The sequence below is a fragment of the Delphinus delphis genome, chromosome 4 (genome assembly GCF_949987515.2).
Source record: "Delphinus delphis chromosome 4, mDelDel1.2, whole genome shotgun sequence".
Taxonomy (NCBI): domain Eukaryota; kingdom Metazoa; phylum Chordata; class Mammalia; order Artiodactyla; family Delphinidae; genus Delphinus; species Delphinus delphis.
Window position 1 is genome coordinate 100429012 of NC_082686.1, and position 15521 is coordinate 100444532.

Consider the following 15521-nt stretch of genomic DNA (forward strand, 5'->3'; position numbering starts at 1 on the left):
GTTCATTCATTTTTTTCCCCATAAGATGGCTCTAATAGTGCTTAGTTGTCTTTAACTTCATTTGAAACAATTTTCTTAGATTGTGTTGTGACAGCTGTCATATCAGCATGCATTAAAAAAAAAAACACATCAAAATTGGTGAATTTTTGTGTAGCCATTTAAGTATTGAAGATGGAAGAAAAAAGCAACATTTTCAGCATATTATACTTTATTATTTCAAGAAATATTACTTTCTTTGTATAATCTGCTTTTAGAGAAACAAAAAAAAGAGTTTATTTTTCTAGCTCAAGCCATTAGCACCACAAGATGAACCTCAGAAGAGTCTATTTAGACACAGGTATGTTTTCTCATTATAGAATGCTACTTGCAGAAGGTTAACTGATCACGTAGTTAGATAGTTTGATTTCTTTATTTAGCTAGAGAAACGGTTAATATAGTAAAAAAAAAAACTTGTAATAGTCTATTTATGTAATGTTAGATTATAAGACTTGAAGTTGTTAGTCCAATTGTATTACTGAGACTAAAGCAAAGAGTCATCTCAGGTTTAAGGATTGATTCTCTCCCAGGAATTGGACCCATCCCTACCAGTTCCACTATAAGTCATGATGCTGTGACCTGGATACTAATGCTATCTGTAGCAGTCATCAGAAGTTTGATATTCTTCCCTATGAATTGTGCTTTGTCCACACAAGAAGACAAGGATATTCATTAAAAACAAATTCTCCATTGAGACCTCAAAGACGGTTTAGTGATCACCTGAATGATACTATGTCACCCTTTTTTTTGTTAACAGTCTGTGAGGTCTTGATTTTGGTGTTTTATTTGAATTATTTGTTCAGCTTAGAAAAGACAGGCCATCCAAAGTCAGGAGGAGCCTTTGGCTTAAGGGAAAGTAGAGAGGACAAAAGATACACTCATGGACAGTCAGGCAAAGGTATTAAGTCCTCAGAGACTGGCAATGGAAGAAAGTTGAAGTTGTTAGAAATTTACAGGAGCATCTGAGTCATGTTGCCTGTCAGGTGGAGGATCCTTTAGTCAGGCTCTAGTAGGTACCAGCCAGTAGATCTATACCTATTACAAGTGCTAGCAGGAAAATATCTGAGGGTCATTTATTTTCAGTAAAAGCTAGTAATAGATCTTAATAATAAAAATAAGGAGCAGATTATCCATACTGCCTGTGTTCAAGTATCAGCTCCATCACTTGCTAGCTATATATAGAGATAAATATCTTCACCTCTCTGTATCTCAGTTTCTTTACCTGTAAAATCAGAAAACAACAGTACATCTGTGGTTGTTACAGAGATTAAAAGAGTTAATATATGTAGTAATAACATTTTGCATATTAGCTATTATTATGGTAAATATTTTAGCCTCAAATGTTAGCCTCTAAAATTAGAGAAATGAAATATACTTTTATTTTCACAAATCTGTTTGAGTACAGGCAATAAAATGATTTTGTTCTAGTACAGGCAATAAAATGATTGTAGTTGGTACTTTTACTCAAGGAACATTTATTAAGAGTTCTTAATGTCAATAGCTGCTTTTCTACCCTTAAAATTGAAGCTGAATCCAGCCTCTGTACCCCAACACCGAATTAAATCTTGGAGACAGAGTTTTGGGTGAAGTAGAAAAGAATAGCTTTATTGCTTCACCAAGCACAGGGGGCCAAAGAAGGCTAATGGCCTTAAAACTATGTGACCTAACTTGGAGAGGGTAGTAAGAAGTTTTATAGTAATGGTTCAAAGAGGGCCCGATCAGCTTGTGGATTCTTCTGATTGGTTGGTGGTGAGGTAATTGGGAGTCAGCATCATCAACCTTCTGGTTCCAACTGGTCTGGGGTCTACTTGCTTGTGGGGAGCATACAGTCATTAACCATTTAATTCTTCCACCTCCTGGGAGTTTCTGCAAAACAGCTCAAAGATATTGTTGTGTGTATTCCTTGAAGGGGAACCAGGACCTTGCCCCAAGGCTGCACTATTGTTTCTCTTGACTATTTGTTTCTCCATTGTCTTGCATCCCCTCCCTTCCTAATTAACAACTGCTTGAATATGCCCGTTGGAAATCAGGGAAGGTCACGGAGGCTGAATGAAGCCTATTTCCTGTAATCAATGATGGGGGACACAGAAAGGCTTTTGTGCACAGGAGCCCCACAGGGCTGTGCTCAAATAGTGTTTAGGCTCTAGTGTTTAGGTATCAAATAGTGTTTAGGCTCTAGTCATACCTTAAATAAGGGTGGTTCAAATTAAATAGGACACAAAAAATGGATGAAAATATTAAAAATGAAGTTACATTGTATGTGAAAGTAATCTCCAAATCATAGAATTCTAGAGTAAAGACTCTGGCCTTGGGATTAAATGGAGAAAATAAAAGGATTATAGTGTTCAGGATTTTCATGGATATCATTAAGAAGGAGTTTAGAATGAAATTCTAAATAGGCTCAAGAAGAATTTACATAAATCATAAGTAATGCACCAAAGGAGTTATGGATATTTGTGTTACATAATTACATGCTAGGATTTTTTTTTTTAAGGAAAATTGCTTGAAAGGAAATGTTAATTCTCTTCCCAGAGCAATCTTTATTGCTCCTGTTAGACACAAAATATTATCCCAGTTGGATTATTTTAAATGAGCAGGATGATTATCATGTACATAGAAATTATTAGTGAATATTAGACCCTGCAGTATAATAGAAAGAAAGGTGAATTTGAATCAGAGTGCAGGTGCCTGTCTGGGTTTTGCTTCTATATAGCTATATGAGTATAGGCAAGACAATTCATTTCTATGAGCCCTTGTTAGATATAAAGTGAAAAATAATTCCTATCTTTACCTTACAATTTTAATTAAGATCAGGTGAAAACAAGTTTATAGGTCTTTGCAAACATTAAAATAATATCAAAGATAAGTAATAATAATTATTATTATTATCATTTTGCCTTAATTAACCAGTAATATCAACCAGGAAAATCAACCATGGTCAGTCGCCATGCTCATTTTCAAACAAATCACATCTATCCTAGAATACTTAATGATAATTTGAAAATATTTATAGCTGATAGAGATTGATCTGAATGACCTTATATAATTCAGGTTTTAGATAAATTTTAGTCAAATGAGAAAACAATCTTTTTGAAAATTTCAAACTGCTAAATACTTCCATTTTTATTTTAAGTTCCTTCAGGAGCTAAAAATATATAGTTCAAAATTCAGAAACTTTATTATAACACCAACTAGTGAGAAATAGACAGCTTAAGGGAAAATTGAGGTGGTTCACACTAATGGATAAACCATGTCCTAAGAATGTGGACCATTTCTGGAAATGAGAATTTCAGTTCACTGAGCTTAATGTGAACAAATATAAATTCTCCAGTTTTCTAAACATCATCCAGTGATTTCGTCCCTTTTACATGATCCTTTTACAGGAAAGTGAAATCATCAAAAACATGCTTAACAGCTCATTTTCAAATAATATCAAGAGAAAAAAAAGTTGTACCTGGCAAGGCAGGAGACTAATTCACTGAATTAGTCTGAAGGATGGGAAGCAATTTAGGCTACAAAAAAAATTGTGACTTCTTTCTCCAGATAGCTCTACTTTCATTACACTTTCTAAATCTACATATATATGCAAGTCATATTTACAACAAACATTTTTATTGTTGCATACATAAAGAAAATATTTTTTATTTTGCTACTCCTAAATTCCATAATAGCCTCTTCTTCAGTGAGGTGAACATGTTAAATCCCCTTGTCCTATTCTCTTGATACCTTTCTCAATGAAGTTACATGGGTCGCTGTTGAACAGACAGTGAGCCATATGACCCCACCCCTACTGTTAGTTGATTCAAAAGAGCAGATTTTGGGCTTCCCTGGTGGCGCAGTGGTTGAGAGTCCGCCTGCCGATGCAGGGAACAGGGGTTCGTGTCCCAGTCCAAGAAGATCCCACATGCCATGAAGCGGCTGGGCCCGTGAGCCGTGGCCGCTGAGCCTAAGCGTTCGGAGCCTGTGCTCCACAACAGGAGAGGCCACAACAGTGACAGGCCCGCGTACCACAAAGAAAAAAAAAAAAAGAGCAGATTCTGATTCATACTTGCCTAACCTGTTTTTCTGTCTACGGAGTTGGAAATTGTACTGAGGATACATTGATTCTACTTAGCCTGTGTCAGCACTGGAATGAGGACTTGACCAAAGAAAGGCCTGAATCAAACTCAGAGCACAGAAGAGAGAAGAAACCAAGTAGCTTTAGAAATACTATTGTCCAGTAGATTTCTCATTCCATGCAAGTCCCAGCTGTACTTTCTGGTTTGGGTTTAATTAAGGTTCCCCCTTTTTCCCTTACATTAAATTTCCCTTTTCTGCTTAAGCCAATAAGAGTAAATTTTAGTTACTTTCAACAAAAGAAGTTGCCTGTGGAATAAAAAAACACTAACATGCACGTTTATACATTTGCAATTGCAGAAATTGATATACAGAACTTAAGGGGTGGATTCACAGGTCACACTCTTTGTCAGTGATAGAGCTGGATTAGGACTCAGTTATTCCATTGCTTCTTCTTTGTTCAATGTTCTTTTCATACGGTCCATTCTATTTACTTTCATATTTTTTTTTGTTTAAATTCTTTTATTATTTTTGTCTCCTCACCCCCATTAGAGCTCATGTGGTCTAAATCACTTTAGCAAAGATAAAGTCCTACAATTTGGTGAGGAAAAATAAACCCAAAGCAAAACATTACAAACATTTTATAAATCTTCAATTAGAGGAATACAGTTTTCAGAACACATATTTTTTAAATATAGAGTTTTTAATTGACTATAAACAACAGAACCTTCCTGGAAGATGTAGTATCTCAATCTTATCATTACTCCTGGACAGGAGATCTCTTTGAAATGTGAGAAATTAAAAACAATGTATAGTTGATTAAGCTCTGACAGAAAAAAAAAGAGAGCAGAGAGAAGGATTCACTCATTCATTGATGAACAGTTCTTACCAATTTTCTTACAAGGGAAGACTTCAGATTTAGGGTATAAAGAACAAAATCCAACCAACAAGCATTTTCAGCACCTTACAATTAAGATAAAATCCTTTTAAAAAATCCAGCTGTGAATTTCTTTTAATTAGCTTGCTACTCAGTATAACACATATTGCAAGTATTTCTTCTTGAATAACTTCTTTGAATAATGCAGCTGGGAGTATAGTCAGTTGAGCATTGATGCAGCTGGGTAGCTGAAAAGATGAAAATCAAAAGTGAATTCTGATGAAGTAATTTCATTTTGAGCCTTTCATATTCCTTTCCCCCTAAATTAAAAAGAAATGAAACCTTGAGTTCAGCTGCTTCACTGTCTACTCCATGCCAATGCACATTTTCAGATAATAAGAGCATTTTGTCCAAAATGAATACTAAACACAAAATTCTATTTTCTCATCTAATGGTGAGAATTTTTTTATGTATAGAGCCTATAGTAATTTGCTGTGATAATATAATAGCTGACCTGCTTTTTGAAGGGAGGTGAAAATGTTATTATTGCTAATATAATATAATGTTGCTGTAATATTTTATCATGAGATGTTATCATCTCTATAAACATTCACTTATAGTATGTTCAGTTTTAATAAGAATTCTATTGTGAAATAACTATAATGATTATCCTGGAATAATCTTTTCATTATGAAATCATATCAGTAAGTTTTCAGAGACCATTTTTTTACCACATATTTATAATGCAATGAATGTCTTCAGAAATTTAATCAGCTGATAACATCATAATTTCAAGCAATATATCCATGAAATTCAATTAATATAATGGAAATATCTCCTTGTTTTAGTTATATATATGATAGCCCATTTTAATTACAGTATAGATTTTATTTTTAGCTCCCATTTGTTTTACGTTAATATAATATTTAAATATATTGGACCCTAAAATGTTAGAGTATAAAAAGTTTTTTTTTTCATCCTCTAACTTATCCATTTATTTGTCCAACAGATATTTACTGAAGACCCATTATGTGCCAGGTAGTATGTTAAGTACAGAAAACATAAAAATGAATAATACAAATGTTGGCTTTCAGATCCACAGTTATTTTTAGAGAACAAGAGACCATCTTACAAACAAAAATAGTCTACATACTTATCGATTGGCAAAAAAAAGTGACAATACAAAATGCTGTCAAGGATGTGAAGAAATGGGATCACTCATACATTGCTGGTGAGAAGGCAAAATAGTTCAGCCACCGTAGGAATTTGTTTGGCAGTTTCTTATAAAACTAATCATGCAACTACATTATGACCCAACACTTGTACTCTGGTAAATTTATCCCAGAGAAATGAAAATTTGTGTTCATACAAAAATCTGTATACAAATTTTCATAGCAGCTTTATTTGTAATAGTCAAAAACTGAAAACAGTCCTATGTCCTTCAAAAAGTGAATAGTTAAACACGTGGTGGTACATACATACCATGGAAACTCTACATATCAATAAAAAGGAACTAACTCTTGAATCATGTAACAACTTGGATGAAACTCCAGGGAATTATACTGGGTGAAAATACCTAATTCCTAAAGGTTACAAACTTCATTGTTCCACTTTTATAATACTTTTGAAATAATAAAATTATTAAAATGGAGAACAGATTAGTGGTTGCCAGTGGAAGGGAGGTAGGTGTGGTTATAAAAAGGCAACATGAAGGATACTTGTGATGGGCCATTCAGCATCCTGACTGCTGTGGTGGATATATGAACATACAGACGTGTGGTAAAATTGTATACATAATACTAAATACACACACTCAAGTGAGTACAGAAAAAAATTGGTGAAATATAAATAAGATCAGTGGATTGAATCAATTTCAATATTTTGGTTGTGACGTATTACAGTTTTATAAAATGTTAGTATTGGGGGAAACTGAGTAAAGTGTACATGGAATCTCTCTGTATTATTTCTTACAACTATAGTGAATAAATATACAATGAGTGACAGGGGATTATTATTTGATTGACAGTCCCGAGTTATGTAACAAGTTCACTCTCGCGCATGCCCTTGCCTTTGATTCACTAAGAATAGCCCCCCTGGGGGCGGGGGAGAAAAACCACGTGCAGATTTTATTATAATGATGGTATAATGAGTTTGGGTTTACTATAGGTTATAAGCCTATCTAGTCTGGGCATGCACAGCCTGGGAAGTTCCCTCATGTTACTGTGCTCCCTCTTTATCAGGATAAGTTGCCCACAACCCGACCATAGTTTCCCCGTTGTGGGTGGGGTCAGGGGAGGGTCCCCAGATGGTTAGGGTGTAACTTGACTACTCCCCTCTTGTCTTTTTGCCATTGCCACCTCCTTGCTGCAAATGTCAGGGGAGGGTCCCCAGATGGTTGGGGTGTGACTTGATTATTCTCCTCTTGTCTTTCCACATTGTCACCTCCTTGCTGCTAATGTCTAACTACCTAACAATTTCAATTTCATTATTTGATATGATTTCTTTCTGTTATTCTAATTTGCAGACGTTATACATCTCACAATAATTTTCCAGAACACAGTAACAGCATAGTAGCCATGTTTTATTTCTGATTTATGACTTAACTTAAACCTTCCTCTTTTTGATCAAACTGTGACACTGTGACATTTTTAATCAATTTTTCATTCAAACTGAAAAGAACAGTATAACCAATAGTCCATAAAGTTTATTATACTTAATTGTAGGATGATATTTTGCAATTAGCTTGGATGTTTCAATATTCCTAGAATTTAAGCAAAAGGAAACCACTCATTTAGGCTCATGGATAAGTAGTAAGTGGTCAAATGTGCCTAGTGTGTTGTATTTCCTACTGAAGAACTTCTCAAATTAGACTTGGTTTATTTTTCTGTGTAAAATTAAAAAGGCACACTTGGTGGTATGAATGGCAATTTAAAAGACACCAGTAAAACAAAATAAGGTCCCTTAGTGCAGAGAGTTGCTGAATTCTGATCTTTCAGCAATTATCAAGTGACTACTACCTGTTGGGGGTTAGTGAGTAATAAGAAAATGAATAAGCTGTTCCAAGGGGAAGCCAATACACCAGTGACAATTGAGCCTTGACTGCCTTACTTCATCGGCTCTGAAATAAGCTCATCTCATAACTTCATTACTTACAAGAAGTGAAATTAAACCAAATACTTTATGTCAGCTGGCTTTCCCATGAATTTTAAAGATAAAGAGATTAGGTATACAGGTTTAAGTATATTCAGAATTTCCTTGGGTACTTGATTAATTTCCTCATATTAATTCTGTGCATAAGGTAAAGGAAAATGAAGAATAGCCCATTTGCTGTTTAAAACAGTAATCATTTTATTTCCAACAGTTATATCATTTTTAAGAGTTGTTTACTCTTGATGAATGAATTTAAGTAGAACCTGAGAGATGAAAAAGAATTACAAAATTAGATTCATTCTATTTCAATAAAGTGACAATTTTCTTCAACAGTTACACTTGATAAAGATATATTCAAAGAGTTTCAAACAGTGCTAACCACAAAATCTAGACTCATGATTAAATAGTGAGAATTTCTTTTCAAGTTAAGAGTATAACTTTTAAGACATTCCACAAAATTTTATATTCATTGTACTGAGATAAGAGGATTATATATGTCAGTACTGAATACTCTTCTTTCCAAAAATAAATGTAGAACAAGATGTAGAGATTACTCATATCAATGAGATATTTCTATCAAATATTGCAGTAAACCCCACCAAGAATGGTATTTTTTTAATATATCATCCTCTTCTGGATAACCTCAGAATTGCAATCATATATAAAATTCTGGTATTAAACAAGGAAGTGACAATTAGACGCTGTTTACACTTAAGTCATCATGTTTGTGTTATAACAATATATAGTCTAGAGTCTACAACCTAGAAAGCATTCTATGTGGTAGTCAACAGGAAGACTCCACTCAACAAGATTTCCCTGGAGGGATTACAAACTCAAATGCTTATAATCGCCAAATAACATTTGCTAGGAAGTTTGTGATTTTTTGAAAAATATTTTGGCGTTGGCAGTGCTACATCATGTGTGTGCATGTATGTGTGTGTGTGAATGTGTGTGCACACATGTGCTAGTTAGGTTGATTACACCCCAGGTGAATTCATTGTTCAGATCAGTTACCTTTAGGGAAGGTATGTAATCAGAAAGTCCTCATTTGAGAAATGCCTACTTTAAGTGCTTCAAGCTACCTATCCTCATGTGAAGTTTCATTAGTTAGCAAAATAAATGTCACAATTTTCTTGTGAAATATTGCAATCCACATTTTGCAGATTGCCTAAAATATTCTTAGAACACTCCTTGCAAGAGATACTTCTTGTGACACACCTCACATCCCCTTAGCTTCACCTTTAATTCCAACAGCTACTGCAGTAAACATTCTAGGCAAGCTTCCACGCAGTTTATAATGACCAACATCCTACCAAATTTGATTTCCCTTTATTCACTTTAAGAAGGAATATGAGCAAATTATATAATACATAAAGAATTTATAGCCACATTTAGCTGACTAGTGATCTGTGAAACACTGTTTTCTGTCAGGTGTTGTTTATTTTTTTTAATGTGCTTAAATATATTAAGAAAATACCAGTTAAAACAAAGTTAAATAGGTTAATTTATTGTAGGACAACACAGAACCCTTAATATGTTAAAGTACTGTGGCTTTCAAAAAAGAGATTCTACACAATGTATACATTACTCACACCCAGAAAAACGCATATATACACAGTGGGGGAAGAAAGTATAACAAGATATTAAAAGCACTTGCATATGGCAAGCTACATTTATCATTAAAGGAAAAACTCAAAGTACTATTCATAGTTTTATACTTTTGTAATCTTTATTGCCAAGGAAAGAAAATGATTTATTTAGGTTAAGGTGGTTGACCACCATTATTTCTGTCAATTGCAAGAGGATTTTTGTTAAACTCCTCAGGAAATAAAATAGAGATTTTTCTTGATTGGACTCTCCCAGAAAACTGTAAGTAATTTTCTGAACATATTTATTTTCCCTGGCAAGGTCCATGATGTCTGATTAGACATAGTGTCTGCCTGAATCCCTCGTTAGGGCACCAGGAGAGTTGTATACATACCTTTTCAAAACAGTGAGGAAACAACTACTGATTCTTACCAAAGACAGTGGAATACATAAGAAGTTAGTGAATCACAGAAGTTGTCTTCAGTTTGCAGGATCTAGTTAAGTCTTTCCACATCTCCTATGTTTCTCCTTACTGACACCTTTCTGTGTGATGCAATCACCTTTGAACTTCCTACTCAAACTTTCCCCTGAAATGGAGCTAATGAAATCACATGTGACCCTTAAATTAATTAAAGTTTACATGGAAAAAAAAATTTTTTCTAATTATAATGACTTTCCTAAAATAGGAATCCTATTTCTGGGGAAACGAGGAGAGGATCACATACCATGAGACATTCAGCCATCTTCAGTAGTGTGGATAAAAGAATGCAAATCAGACCACAGTTTGGTCAGTTTTCTCTCTGTGTTTTGCCTTTCTCTTCCTACAAGTTTCCACTCTCCTTAAGACCTAATTGATCTGCACATTTTCTCCTGAATATACTAATTTACCTGCTTGAAATATTTTGATCTATCTATGAATATTGATGCTATAATATATGTTTAATAAGTTAGAAATTTCAGTATGCAATCCAACTTTGATGTCTTTCATGAACTCTTAAAATAGATGTACCTGCTGCCATCTCTCAGAGACAAGAAAAAGGTTGGATGGACCATGAGTTTTGTCTTGTAAAACAATACTCTAAACTGAAGTTGCTTTGAATTGTTCTAGTGTTTTCACAAAACCCCATGCGTTTTTAAATTATCTTTTATGATTTAGTTGCCTGTATTTTAACGAACAAGTAAATTTGATGTCTTAACAAATCTATATCTAATATAATGAATTATTTTCTTTGTAAGAAAGCACAGACATATTACATTCCTGATCTTCAGAGTAATAGACTTATTACAAAAAGACTAACTCCTCATGACCATATATAGTATATAAACTGCTATTAGCCTCCCCAAATTAAAAAAAAACAAATGGCAATGTTTATTCAGGTCCTCTGCCTGTTTTTTAATTAGGTTGTTTTGGGTTTTTTGGTGTTGAGTTTATGAGTTCTTTGTATATTTTAAGTAGTGACCCCTTATCAAATATACTATTTGCAAATATCTTCCCCCATTCAGTAGGCTGCATTTTCATTTTGTTGATAGTTTCCTTTGCTGTGCAAAAGCTTTTGAGTTTGGTGTAGTCCCATTTATTTAATTTTACTTTTGTTTCCTTTGCCTGAGGAGACAGAGCTAAAAAAATAGAGCTAAGACCAATGTCAAAAACTGTAATACCTATGTTTTCTTCTAGGAATTTTATCATTTCAGGTCTTACATTTAAGTCTTCAATCAATTCTGTGTTTATTTTTGTCTATGGTGTGAGAAAGTGGTCCAGTTTGAGCCTCTTGTATGTAGCTGTCCAATTTTCCTAACACCATTTATTGAAGAGGCTATCTTTTTCTCATTTATTGTAGATTAATTTTGCCTCCTTTGTTGTAGATTAATTAATCATATAAGTGTGGGTTTATTTCTAGGTTGTCTATTCTGTTCCATTAAATTATGTGTCTAGGTTGTCTATTCTGTTCCATTTAATTATGTGTCTATTTTTGTGCCAGTACCATAATGTTTTATTATTGTAGCTTTGTACTATACTTCAAAATCTAGAGTATGATACCTCCAGTTTTGTTCTTCTTTCTCAAAATATCTTTGGATATTTGGGGTCTTTTGTATCTCCATACAAATTTTAGAATTATTTGTTCTAGTTCTATGAAAAATGTCATGGGTATTTTATAGGTATTGCATTGAAACTGTAGATTGCTTTGGGTAGTATGGTCATTTTAACAATATTACTTCTTCCAAGCCAGGAGCAAGATATATCTCTGCATTTGTTTGTGTTATCTTCAATTTATTTCATCAATGACAGGTCTCCAAGTACAGGTCTTTTTTTTTCCCAGGGAAGGCATACAGATGGTCAATAGACACATGAAAAGATGCTCAACAACACTAACCATCAGAGAAAAGCAAATCAATACAACAAGATACCACCTCACACCTGTTAGAATGGCTATCATCCAAAAGACAACAAATAACAAGTGTATCAAGGATGTGGAGAAAAGGGAAACTTCATTCACTGTCGGTGACATTGTAAATTGGTGTAGGTGCTATGAAAAACAGTATGGAGTTCCCGCAAAAAATTAAAAATAGAACTGCCATATTATCCAGCAATTTCACTTCTGGGTATTTACCTGAAGAAAAAAACCCCACTAATTTGAAAAGATATATGCACTCCAATGTTTATTGCAGCATTATTTACAATAACTAAGATATGAAATAAATTATGAATAATAACAGATAAGAAAATGTGATATATATATATATAGGAATATTAGCCATAAAAATGAAATCTTGCCGTTTGCAACAACATAGATAGATCTACAGGGTATCATGCCACTTGAAGTAACTCAAGCAGAGAAAGACAAATTCTGTGTGATCTTACATATATATATATGGAATATAAAAAACAAAACAAGCAAACTAACAAAACAAAATGAAAACAGACTCATAGATACAAAGGACAAAAAAGTGGTTGCCAGAAATGAGGGATGTGGGGGAGTGAGCAAAATGGGTGAAAAATATTAAGAGGTACAAAACTCACTCCAGTTATATAACAAATAAGTCACAGGGATGTAACATACAGCACAAAAATATGGTCAATAATATACAATAACTTTATATGGAGACAGATGGTAACTAGACTTATAGTGATGATCATTTTATAATGTAATCAAATGTCAAATAATTATGCAGTGTACCTGAAACTAACATAATATTGTACATTAACTGTATTTCAATAAAAAAGAAAATTAAAAAATTTAAATGGCAATGTTTTATCTAAAATTAACTTTACGTCATGTCTTTCTTATTAAATTTTTCTTTGTAATACTTTCTAGAATCAAGTTTCCAGATGTTTTCTCATTAAAAAAAAGACTGGGACCACTTAATTTAAATATTATTTGTACCAAACATTTGCTTGTTTGTCAATATGATAGACAAACTGGCTGTTTAATGTATCCACAGACACTTCCTATATGGAGAAGCTGTACTTTTGCTAACATGGTACCTAAATCTGGCACCTTATGTGTTACAGCTATAGCCAGGTTCAGAGAAACTATCAGATTATTGTAACTCAGTGGCTATTGCCTGCATGAATGAATTCTTATTACAATATCACAGATGGCTGAAGCAGATCCTCATTGATTTTTGGAATTAACAGTGCATCAAGTTATTGTGACATGAACTGTTTTTGCAAGAGAAAGAATACAGTAAATGACCAGATATAGCAATCTTTTAATTTCTAGACAGTCATAGGAGGAGTAGTTGTTGAGAATCTCTACTATTAAAAATGGATGTTTAGTTAATTTAATAAATACCAGATTTAAAGAAAAGTTTTATAAAGCTTTGTACTGAACCTGGAATGAGAATAACTTTCAAGGAGTCTGGTTTGATGAATTCTCACTATATATCAATTAGCTAAACTTCACAATAAAGAGTAGTGAATATATATTTTTAATGAGAATGGAGTATGGATAGTATAAGTAAAAAATGGTGAATCCATTGTGATAAATATGGGAATAACTTATAATGGAATAATCAGGTAGAACATTCCATTTAGATTATGTTCTCTTCTAAATTATCAGTTGAACTATGGGACACTTGGGGTTGTAAACATATATAACCAGTACACAAATTTGTTATTTATGTGTTTGAGTTTGCACTTTTGATAGCAATGCAGAACCTGCAAATAAACTAGGTCAATTGGATAATTTGAAGTATGATCTGAATGGATAGCTGACTAATTAGAAATATTGGCCTACAGCTTTGGGATTCTCCACCTCCCCCCCGACCCCAACAATTTAATCAGGTGAAAAACTTCTTCTGTTTGTGTATAACTGCAATAATATGATAGTTGCTGACAGATGGTAAAGTGATATGATATATTTGGACTATACATGGAAATTGTATATGGATAAAATTATGGACTTATGTTAAAAAATTACTGTGTGTAAAGTTCAAAATAGCATGGAATCATACATTTTAAATCTGAAAGTGTTTATAGGTGGTCATAAGACTCATGCATGTAACACATGCAGATGTTTATTTTGCTAGGATAGTTGAGGTAAGAAAAGTTCAGTAGGATTTTTGTTGCAAGTAACTAAAGTCCAGAAAATAATACAAACTAGACATGACATTGAGAAATAGGCCAAGGAGTTGCAACTGGATGAATTTGTGTTAATCACAAATCTTGAGGAACTGCAGTGACCAAATTCACTGCTTTTCTACCTCTTGAAAGGAAAATTAACAAGCATTTTCTTAAACTGGAATTATGGAATTGGGGACAGAAATATTTGAAAGGAACCAGAAGAATTGGAGAATTCTGGTTTCCTAAAATCTTCTAAATTACTTCCTAATCCAATTCCCTAAGAGATCAACATGGATGTGACAAACCCAGGCAGTTTGGAGAAAGAAGCAAGATCCCAAGCCACTCCACACTGTAACCCAGAAGGCAACACAGAGAACACAAAGAATGGACAGAACATTCTAATCAAATGAAGCAAGTTCAGGGTGTCACAATAGGCACTGACAAGGTAACCAGAGTTTAGTGAATGACTAAACACAAGTAACCTGACATTTACTGGAAGCCTACTAAACTTTTGTGAAGGTAATGACACCTTGGGAAAAATCCAAAGCCTAGGAAACAGAAGCTTATGCTTGACTGCTAAGTATGCCAAATATGAAGGATATACAAAAAAGTAAAACCAGGGCTTCCCTGGTGGCTCAGTGGTTGAGAGTCCGCCTGCCGATGCAGGGGACACGGGTTCGTACCCTGGTCCGGGAAGATCCCACATGCCGCAGAGCGGCTAGGCCCGTGAGCCATGGCCGCTGAGCCTGCGCATCCGGAGTCTGTGCTCCACAAAGGGAGAGGCCACAACAGTGAGAGGCCCGCGTAATGCAAAAAAAAAAAAAAAAAAAAAAAAAGTAAAACCAGTGGGAAGTGGACTAAAGAAGTAGTATACCCTTTGGGATGTGGCCTCAAAAGATCCTGTAAACCGTGAAACTCATTTGGACCTCAATATAGTAAGATCATGAAATAATCCATTTATTCATTCATTAAATTAAAAAAAAAGTTTTTGAATACTTAAGATATGTCATGCACTATGATAGATTCTGGGAATACAGTAGTAATCAAAGAAACACGAATGTACAGTCTAATAAGGATGATAAACAATGAACAAATAAAAAGTAATTCTGCTTAGTGAGAGAAACAAATAAAGGAATATAAAAGAAATTTTTTTAAGTGACCTAATTTAGACAATAGGATCAGAGAATGGATTTTCTGAGATAGTGACAGTTAAGGTGAAAAATTAAAACAGAGCATCCACAGAAAGAAGAG